Source organism: Mus caroli, chromosome 5 (assembly GCF_900094665.2).
Source record: "Mus caroli chromosome 5, CAROLI_EIJ_v1.1, whole genome shotgun sequence".
Taxonomy (NCBI): Eukaryota; Metazoa; Chordata; class Mammalia; order Rodentia; family Muridae; genus Mus; species Mus caroli.
In genome coordinates, this window is record NC_034574.1 from 80,693,063 (window position 1) to 80,703,133 (window position 10,071).

At 37.0% G+C, this 10,071-nt stretch overlaps 1 pseudogene; it reads left to right on the plus strand.

The window, feature by feature from the left end:
- The first annotated feature begins 2,387 nt into the window (after window positions 1-2,387).
- Window positions 2,388-2,497, plus strand: LOC115031222 (annotated as a pseudogene).
- Window positions 2,498-10,071: the final 7,574 nt, after the last annotated feature.

The window sequence follows — 10,071 nt, forward strand, 5'->3', positions numbered from 1 at the left end:
AAGACATATCCTCTTTCCAGAAATTCTCCTTCACAGTACTTGGGTAATCAATACTGTATCTCACAAATGATTTAATAAATAACCCAACAGTCTACCTGACAAGGCTACTTCATGGTGGACTATATGAAAAATGATTGTACAATGGAATACACTGACTTCAAGTACTTTTAAACAAATGTCCCTTAGTTCCATGGACAAAAACGAAGTGATTGAATGATCGATTGTGTCAGTTTAAATTTCCAGGTCAAAATGACAGAAAAGAAGATACTATAGGAGAATGTACTTAATTTTTTTTGAAATAAAATGGATTTGTATGAGAAGTACTACTGTTAGTGGGCTTAAAAGTATGAAAATGAAGATATAAAGTCAACAGGAATTAGAATGTATGTAACACTAGGTGCAGTAAATGTTCTTCTTGAAGGTCTCTCCTTATTTTTTTCATAGTATTTTTTAACCATTATACTGAAACACAGAGGAAATTTGATCAATCATGAGTGGTGGGAAAGTCAATGAAGCAACTTGATGGAATCCTGAAAAATAGGAAAAGTGTTATCTTTAAGCTTATAATGTTATAGATATTTGTTTGGTAAATAAAAACTATATGTAGATAATGGTAATGACTATGATCTAGTTTCTAAAGGAGCACCACAGGGAGTGTAGAAAATGAAATGAGAATTAAGCCATAGAAAAATTTAAAATAACACCTGAGATCTACAACATTAAATTCTTTCCAATTCATCTATAACTATTTGTCTGTCAAATGGAGCTGTATTTTCATTCTCGTGTATTGCTTTCAAATAGTATTTCAATATATGTTTTAAAGGTTTTAAAATGGTTATAATTCAAAGCTTAAACTTTATTACCTGCATTTTGTCACTATTAAACCCAGATAATTAAGTTTAATGATATGCCCAGAAGTATTTAAAAGAATTAGAATTATCTCATGTGTTGTCACTAAAACAAGGGCAACTTCTCTTTTACCTGTGTTATAATCCTGTATTTTGTGTTATGTAAATATTTGCTACCTTATACTATTTAGAATATATAATGTTGTGCCTAAAACTTTATTTTCTTATTTTAATTTGGTAAGATTCCTTCTTTTGGGTGCCTCGTTGTTCTTGGGGCTGGTTTTCGGTACTGGTTTGTTCCTTAGATAAGCTTTAGAGTGACTGCACATCACCTAGAGTGCAGCACATCACATCCACACCAAAGAAGAGCCAGGTGAAAGCAAATATTTGATTTCCTTCACTAATTTGTTTAAGTCCTGACTGTGCACCAAAACCCTGCATATTCACAATGCCACAGTACTTATTCAGATCTACAACTTAAAGCAACCACAGGGCAAATTTTAAATGTGTTCTCTGTGTTGAAATAAATGCTGTCAATGGACTTATGGTTTTCGTGTGTTTCAAGTTGCTAAAGCACATAATGCTGCATTAACTATCTGTGTAATGTCACAGGATGTCTTCTAGGTGTCATTTTTTTTTAAATAATTGAACTAACGGGTGTTTTGAGGAATGATGTGGATGGGTCACTATAAGAGCAGCCAATAATCTTAAACACTGAGCAATCTCTGAAAACCAGACACTACATTTTGAAATGGGATTTTACTGGTAAATGAAGCTTGCAGGTTTTAGGCTAGGATGGCTGAGAAGTGAGCTTCAAGCATCCCATATTCACTTCGCTAGCTCTGGGATTATTAGTGCAGGCTACCACACTTGCCTTTTGTGGGTGCTGGGTTCTCATCCCTTTATTTCAAGCACTTTAAGCAGTGAGCCATACAGTTTTCTCTGAAATTCTCTATTTTTTCAGTCAAGTCCTGCCTTAGTTACATTTTGAATGTCAATTTTTTTCCTAATTCCCACATTATTTCCTTATTTTCAGTTTCCCCTAGACAACATCATTAAGCTCTGTTTAAATCTGTTTGCAACTGTTTTGACATAGGGCCCAACAACCAATTTAAAGCTCCAAAAACAGTGAATAGCCACAGCATCCCTGCAGAGAAAAGATGTAGTTAAAATATTCAGTTAAGTCTTATTCATCAATATTATGTTGATTTGCCTGGATAATATAATGTTTCATTTATTTTCTGCTTCAAAAGTCAGTATGATCATAGACTACTCATGCACTGTGAAACAGGAATGAAGGGTAAACCCAGGCTTAACACTTGTGTTGTAATGTCACTACTCAGGAACAAGAAAGATCCTCTTAGGAGATTATAGTTAAGAATATATTATACTTCAGAACTATAGGACCACCTATGAATGAATCACACCCTGGTATTTATCAATTTTACAGTAGCTTTTATATAAAAAAAAAAACACCACTAAACTGACAGGTTTGCTATGAGTGTGGTATTAACATGGTGGATTAAGTATACCTAATTGCCTGCCCTTAGAGTATTGCATGCATGGCCACTGTGTCACCTGTGTGTCAATAGGTGGCAGAGAGGAGAGAGGCTATGTTCTGACCTGAACACTGCTAGAAGCTTAACACTCCCTGAAGAAAGCAAGGATAAGATGACCATAAGTTTACCAGACTGGAGCCAGAGGGCCAGACTGGGAGCTACCTTGAATGACCACTAGTTGTGTACAGGGCTGGCAAGATGGGATTCCAGGGTGGGGATCTAGCAGGAAACTAGGCAAACTCTGTCTGTAGCAAATCAGAGACTAGAACTTTACTCAAAGACCACATAATCTTGTCAGGGGTGAGCCCAAACCAGACAACCCGATACGGGGTCATCTTATTGAAGATGAACAGCGGTCTGGTCCCATGGACCTGGACAGGGATCTAGCTTGAGATGACTTTCAGGCACTGCACAGGCCTACTGGAGGGTCATGACTGAGATGAACCCTGCCCCATTCCATAGTGCATGGGTTGGGCATAGCATTCCTGAAACAACTCCTAAGATGATCCCTGATACTCAAGAAATCCTGGGCACCATTTAGAGGAGCAAGTATGTGGTAGAGAAATGGAAAAGAGGGAGAAACAGAAGAACATGGGCACAATGAAGACAGACAGAACTGGGAATTCATGGGTAGTGAGGATTAGCTTGATGTGAGTAGCTGATGAGGGCACGTGTAACCGTGATGGAGAATTGCTTGTCCCCTTGAGATCATGTCTGTGCCTGTGGTCTCGCAGCAGCAGGGATCTGTTATTATCAAAGGCCAGACAGATGTCCCTAGCCAGGGCTTCTGCTTGGGAACATGATGTCTGAGGGCTAGTCAGAACTGGCCCCTCCTCTTGCCTGACCATCATGGTAGGGCTGGCCCTGGGGTCATAAGAGCAGGTGAGCTGACTCTGTCCCTAGTACTAGGAAATTCTGCAAGCACACTGCCCAGGCATCAGAGTATAGCTGGCTCTGGTTGCAGGAATTGCAGATGAGTCGCTCAAAAGGTATGAACAAGGAAGGGCTGGTCCTGCCACAGTCATCTCAGTGTAGGTGCCATGGATGAGGGATGGATAGGCTCATCTTCACTTGCTACTGTGCCAGAAGAGAGATCTGGCCCTGGCAGTCAGGAGAGTAGGAAATCATGCATTAACCCTTACCAGTTTCATCACTCAGGAGAGCTGGCCCTGTATTTCATCTCGACAACATACTAGAGCTGGCCCTACATAAGGGTGCTGCAGGTTAGCTGGCACTGGATATGTTTGTGTGGGAGCTAGTCCTGCCTCTTGTCCACTATGTGATTGTGAGGGTGAAGGAGAGATGCCTTCCTCTCCTCCCTAGTCTCTTGTCATCTGTATCAGGTGGGAGACATGTCCCTGGGGTCCTAAGAGTTGAAGAACTGGCCCTGATCATTACTGGATGCAACACTCAGGCTTTGTACCTCATCTGTGCAATATAGTAGGGCTGGCCCTGATGGGACAGGTGTGAATGAGCTGGCCTTGAGGGCTTAGAGGAAGGAGGCAGCTGTGATCTTTGCTTACTGCCTCATTGGATGAGCCATCTGGGTAGTGGTGGGAGAGCTCACCCTCATGGTGTGGGTATAGTAAATCAGGCAGGCTGACCAACCCAGATATCTCTCAGGACCAAATGCAAGGCTTTGAGCTGGCTCAGCCCAACATCTATTCCATTGATGAACTGCTAGATTGGTTGAGTGGGCTGGTCCTACAGATACAAAACTACAGGATACCTATGACACAGGGCACAACAGGATATCTGAGAGGAGTCCCATTAAGGTTTCAGTATTGATATGTAGCAGAAGCTAGAGGCCTCCTACTAGGTTAAGGACTCATTGCAATGAGCACTTGTAAGCAAAGAAGTATGAACAAATGGTATTCTGTGAGATATACCATAACACACTACAGCTTAAACAATGAGATTTTTTCCCCTCTATTAGAGGGCATTGCAAGGATAGAGGGTAGATAGAGGATAAAGGGGAGAAGAGTTTGATAGTGGTGCATGATATAAATTCACAAAGAACCAATGAAAAGTTTAAAAAAAAACAGCACACCTCATTAATACTTAAGCCAGTGTTGTTCCTCTCTGTTTATGTGCCAGCCCTTCTGCTTCTCATGAAAACTAGAAATTGCTATTCCTTTAGACAAAAATACAGGAAGATTATCTATTAACTAAAATGTATTATTTTCTTGTTCAAATATAAACCACTTAAGATGGTCGAATTAGCAAAATAGTCAGGCTGTTACTGAAGACTTATAAAGTCTTTTATGTATTTTGGGAAAAAATCAGATAAGACATCATTGCATTTTAATCACTTCATATGCCTGACACATAAAATTCTTCATTGCTTTTCATGAGAAAAGCACATAATAAAAGGTTCTATCATTTTTTACACAGATAGAGTGGAAAATAAAAATAAGTATCATAGTCAGAAAAGGGAACTTCAAATGTATTGCTTTATTTGTTAAATGGATTTCAGTGAAGTAGAACGATATTGATATCAGGTTTAAAACCTGAAGTTCCAGTAGAACTATATTCACTTTTCTGAGGAACCACCAAACTGATTTCAAGAGTGGTTATACCAGCTTACAATCCCACCAGCAATGGAGGAGTGTTCCTCTTTCTCCACATCCTCGCCAGCATCTGCTGTCACCTGAGTTTTTGATCATCGCAATTCTGACTGGTATGAGGTGGAATCTCAGGGTTGTTTTGATTTGCATCTCCCTGATGATTAAGGATGCTGAACATTTTTTTAGGTGCTTCTTAGCCATTTGGTATTCCTCAGTTGAAAATTCTTTGTTTAGCTCAGTACCTCATTTTAAACATAGTTGTTTGGTTTTCTAGAGTCCAACATCTTGAGTTCTTTATATATATTGAATATTAGCCCCCTATCAGATTTAGTATTGGTAAAGATCTTTCCCCAATATGTTGGTTTCCTTTTGGTCTTATTGACAGTGTCCTTTGCCCTACAGAAGCTTTGCAATTTTATGAGGTTCCAGTTGTCTATTCCTGATCTTACAGCACTAGCCATTGGTGTTCAGTTCAGGAATATTTCCCCTGTGCCCATATCTTCAAGGTTCCTCACCAGTTTGTCCTCTATAAGTTTCAGTGTCTCTGTTTTTATGTGGAGTTCTTTAATCCACATAGACGTGAGATTTGTGTAATGAGATAAGAATGGATCAATTCGCATTCTTCCACATGCTAACTGCCAGTTGATACAACACGTTTTGTTGAAGATGCTGTCTTCTTTCCACTGGATGGTTTTAGTTCCTTTGTCAAAGATCAAGTGGCAACAGATGTGTGGGTTCATTTCTGGGTCTTCAATTCTGTTCCATTGATCTACCTATCTGCCGATATACTAGTAACATGCAGTTTTTTTCATAATTGCTCTGCAGTACATCTTGAGGTTGAGGATGGTGATTCCAGCAGAGGTTCTTTTATTGCTCAGAATAGTTTTTGCTATCCTAGAATTTTGTTATTCCAGATGAATTTGCAAATTGCCATTTCTAACTCAGTGAAGAATTGAGTTGGAATTTTGGTGGGGATTGTATTGAATCTGTAGATTGCTTTTGGCAAGATAGCCATTTTTACTATAATAATCCTGCCAATTCATGAGCATGGGAGATTTTTTCATCTTCTGAGATCTTTTTTGATTTCTTTCTTCAGAGACTTGAAATTCTTATCATACAGGTATTTCACTTCCTTAGTTAGAGTCACACCAAGGTATTTTATATTATTTGTGACTATTGTGAAGGGTGTTGTTTCTCTAATTTCTTTCTCAGACCAAAACATGCAAAGGTAAATGCTGCTATCAAAATACTGACAATGTGTTTTTCTTATTGAATGTCATTTTGTGAGACAGTGAAAATGATAATCTATAAACACCTTCTTGCATTTTAATTGTTTTGTGGCTTCCTTCAGAAAAGTGTTTTCTCTTTCCTATTATCATACCAAGTCAGTATTAATCAATAAAAATCAAGTGTAAACAAGAAGTAATAGTTGTAACTTGCTAGTAAATGAATTAAGAACCATGTTTTCTTTTCTATTTTTTCCAGCTATTTGATTTTTGTTAATTTCTATTGTGGGTATTTTTAAGTTGATATTTAGTGTTCTGAAGAGATATATCTGGGCATTGCTTTGAATTTTCTAGATAAGACCATGCAAATACTATTATTTACAAGAACAAAGGTAGATTTATTTACCTCAGCCCTCTGGGGAAGCCATCACCTCACTGCTCTGATACTTCAGGCTCACCTCAGGTAAAGGTAAAATGGTCATGTACAGTCTTCCATGATGTCTCAGGGAAATTATATTTGGATAAAATTGATTGAATTTTGTGATAATGCACAATTTAGGAGAATGGTTATAAAAGTGATTCATGTAGATTTATAAAGCTATTGTTTAATTACAGAACAAAACGTGTTGAAATCTGAAGGTGAGTTCAAGTCTCAGTTCCACTGAACCAACCTTGGCTATCATTGATGAAATAAAGTATAGATAGTATGAGACTATATTGCTTCTCCCATATACAGTGAAAAGCTCCAAAATCTTGTGCTTCCTTGAGTACCTATTATTCACCTTCTCCTTAATGAATTTATGTGTATTTTATTTTTAACCAAAAATTACAGAAAACGATATACATTATTATTAAGAAATAAAGAATATATATACATATGTGTGTACACTAAAAATAAGCTGCTAAACATAGCATCAGATGAACAATACCTGACTTTCTTTCTGATCTTGTATGTATATGAATCCATATGAACCAGAGTAAAAATTCAGTGAAGTTTCTCATGATAAATCTTCTTAATTTTTGGTATATTATTCATGCTTTGAAAATATACCTATTGTTATGGTACATACTACCAGACAAATCTATAGCATATTGTCAATGGGGGAATATTGTATAGTATTCTGTACCTTTTGAAATATACATGAATTTAAAAGTTAATAGTTATTGAAATTGTAAATCATGGCCTTAGTATTTTCTCAAATTTTATTCTTCATATTGGTAACTTCATTTATTTCTTTACTAATCATTTAGCCAATCTAATGTGTTGTGGTTGGAACAGAACTATGATGTTTATAACCTTGAGAATAAGCAAACTAATGATCCAAAAGCACTGCCAACTATAAATTCAGACACTCTGTCAAGCACTGCTGTTTACTTAAGTCATAAGTATTTATTCAGGAAGTACAAAGTGTTATTACTCTATCACTTATTTTCTGTTTCATTGAGTAAGAAATATCAAAGAGTATTCAGGACAGGAATAATCAGTGTGGGCTTGGAAAAGCAGTGTTACCATCTCATAATATACAGTAAGAGGTCAGTTTAGATCACTGACGTCAAAAATGATGACATCTTGACATTAATATAAAGAAAGCACAGACATTTCATTCTCTTGTCACTGAAAAACATGCTCACTGAAAGTGACAGATCTCATTTTGTAGAGAGACCATCTTGTGTTTTATTTCTTTTTTTCTGATATTTCTGATGCTTTACTCTAAAATACTGATGCACCGAGAATAGATTGGTGGGGGATGGGCCTCCCCCCTTTATAAGCACAGACTATTAGTAAACTTGGGGGCCTTGAACAGAAACATGTCTTGGCCTCCATTATTTCTCTAGCCTTTTCCTTCCATACAGCTCCGGCCTCTCACTCAGGAACCCAGTTCCTGTGACCACAGGCGGCTACAAATATATACAAAGAACTCAAGTTAGACTCCAGAGAAACAAATCTACCTATTTAAAAAATTGGGTACATAGTTAAACAAAGAACTCTCAACTGAGGAATCTGGAATGGCTGAGAAGTACCTAAAAAAATATTCAACATCCTTAGTCAACAGGGAAATGAAAATTAAAACAACCTTGAGACTCCACCTCACACCATTCAGAATGGCTAAGATCAAAAATTCAGGTGACAGCAGATGCTGGCGAGGATGTGAAGAAAGAGGAACACTCCTCCATTGCTGGTGGGATTGCAAGCTTTTACATCCACTCTGGAAATCAGTCTGGCGGTTCCTCAGAAAATTGGACCTAGTACTATCTGAGGACCCAGCAATACCACTCATGGGCATATAGCTAGAAGATGCTACAACATGTATAAGGACACAAGTTCCACTTGGTTCATAGCAGCCTTATTTTAAGTGTTCTTATACATTTGTTCTAATTTGCAATTGCAGAGTTACTAGGAAATGTTATTAAAATGAACATAGGTCCCTGTATACAACTCCTCTGTATCATATTAAGAAAAAAAAATTTCCCAGAATTCGGTGAAAATTATTTATCTTTTCCTTTTGTCTACTTTAATTTTGTCCACTAAGAAAGCAATTTCCACATATGACAAAACAAGATACAAGAAGACAAAGCAAAAGCCCTCTTGGAGGCCTGCTCTTTTCTGAAGGAAAACAGAGTAGAATTAAGGGGAAGGGAAGTAGGGAAGAGTAGAGGGAGGGGAACCTGTGGCAGGGCTAAACTGTATGAGAGACGAATCCTGTTTTCAATTTTAAAAATAGATTTAAAAAAATTGATTTATTTACAGTCTAAAAGATATAAACTTGCATTAAGAAGTCCCTATTACTTGTGATACACCATACAAAGCTTCCAGAGTATCTGTAGTCATTTTATACTCATAACCTTCTTACTAGCTAGACAGTAATGGCACATACCTCATATCCTAGCACTTGCCAGGCCAGCGGAAGAGTAAAAAATCCACTGATATTCACCTGTGCTTAATGTGACTCAAACAAACATGAAGTATATTATCTTTATGTTTATTATGACTTTTTACAGGAAAACCACAGATAACTGTATTTTCAGTAACTATCCAAAGAGTCACTATTCAGTTTCTCTCTTTTTTTTTAAACTTTCTTTCTTTATTTGTATTTGATATTTTCTTTATATACATTTCAAATTGCAGCTAGAGATATGAGCTCTTTAGGATGCTATTTGGATTTGCTGTGAATGTAGATTTAAAAGTATAATTATGTATCAATTTTCTTTGAAACAGCTTATTTAATTTCAGCAAGAACTTGAAATCAATTTTAATTATTTAATGCCAGATCTTTAACTGTGATTCATATCAGGTGTAGCATTGTTTTCTAGAAATAAAACAACAGAGCAGCAGTAGGTATCTTTGTTTTGAATCTAACTATGATGCATTTGTGCCAGAGATAACACCAGACTTTCATTATAATGCACACCCTGCATTATAATACAGAAGAGGTGGGGGGGGATGAGGATAAGAGGAGGTGAATAGGGGCAGTCAGGAGGAAGTGTTTACAATAACCACTCACTGGAAACAACCAGTTGTGTATTGCAGTAATAACACCACCATGGAAAAGTACATCTGACATGTACATACAGGCTAGCTTTATTTAGTTCTCCTTGCAAATGATTTCCACAGCATTTCCATTTTTTTTCTGGAGTATCAATATAAAATTATCTACAAGTTTCCCTGGATGTGAGAGGAGGAAACTTCCATGTCAGTGATTATTTCTTTGTCCTCCTCTGTGTTCATCTCTGTAATCTTAAAGCTTTCAGGCTAAAAGGAAGTGAAATTATATTTACTATGAGGCATCCCAGTCTAGGAATAGATTACTTATATTTAATTAATAATTATATTATAATAAATTACTTATACTTAATTACTGACCAGAGTATT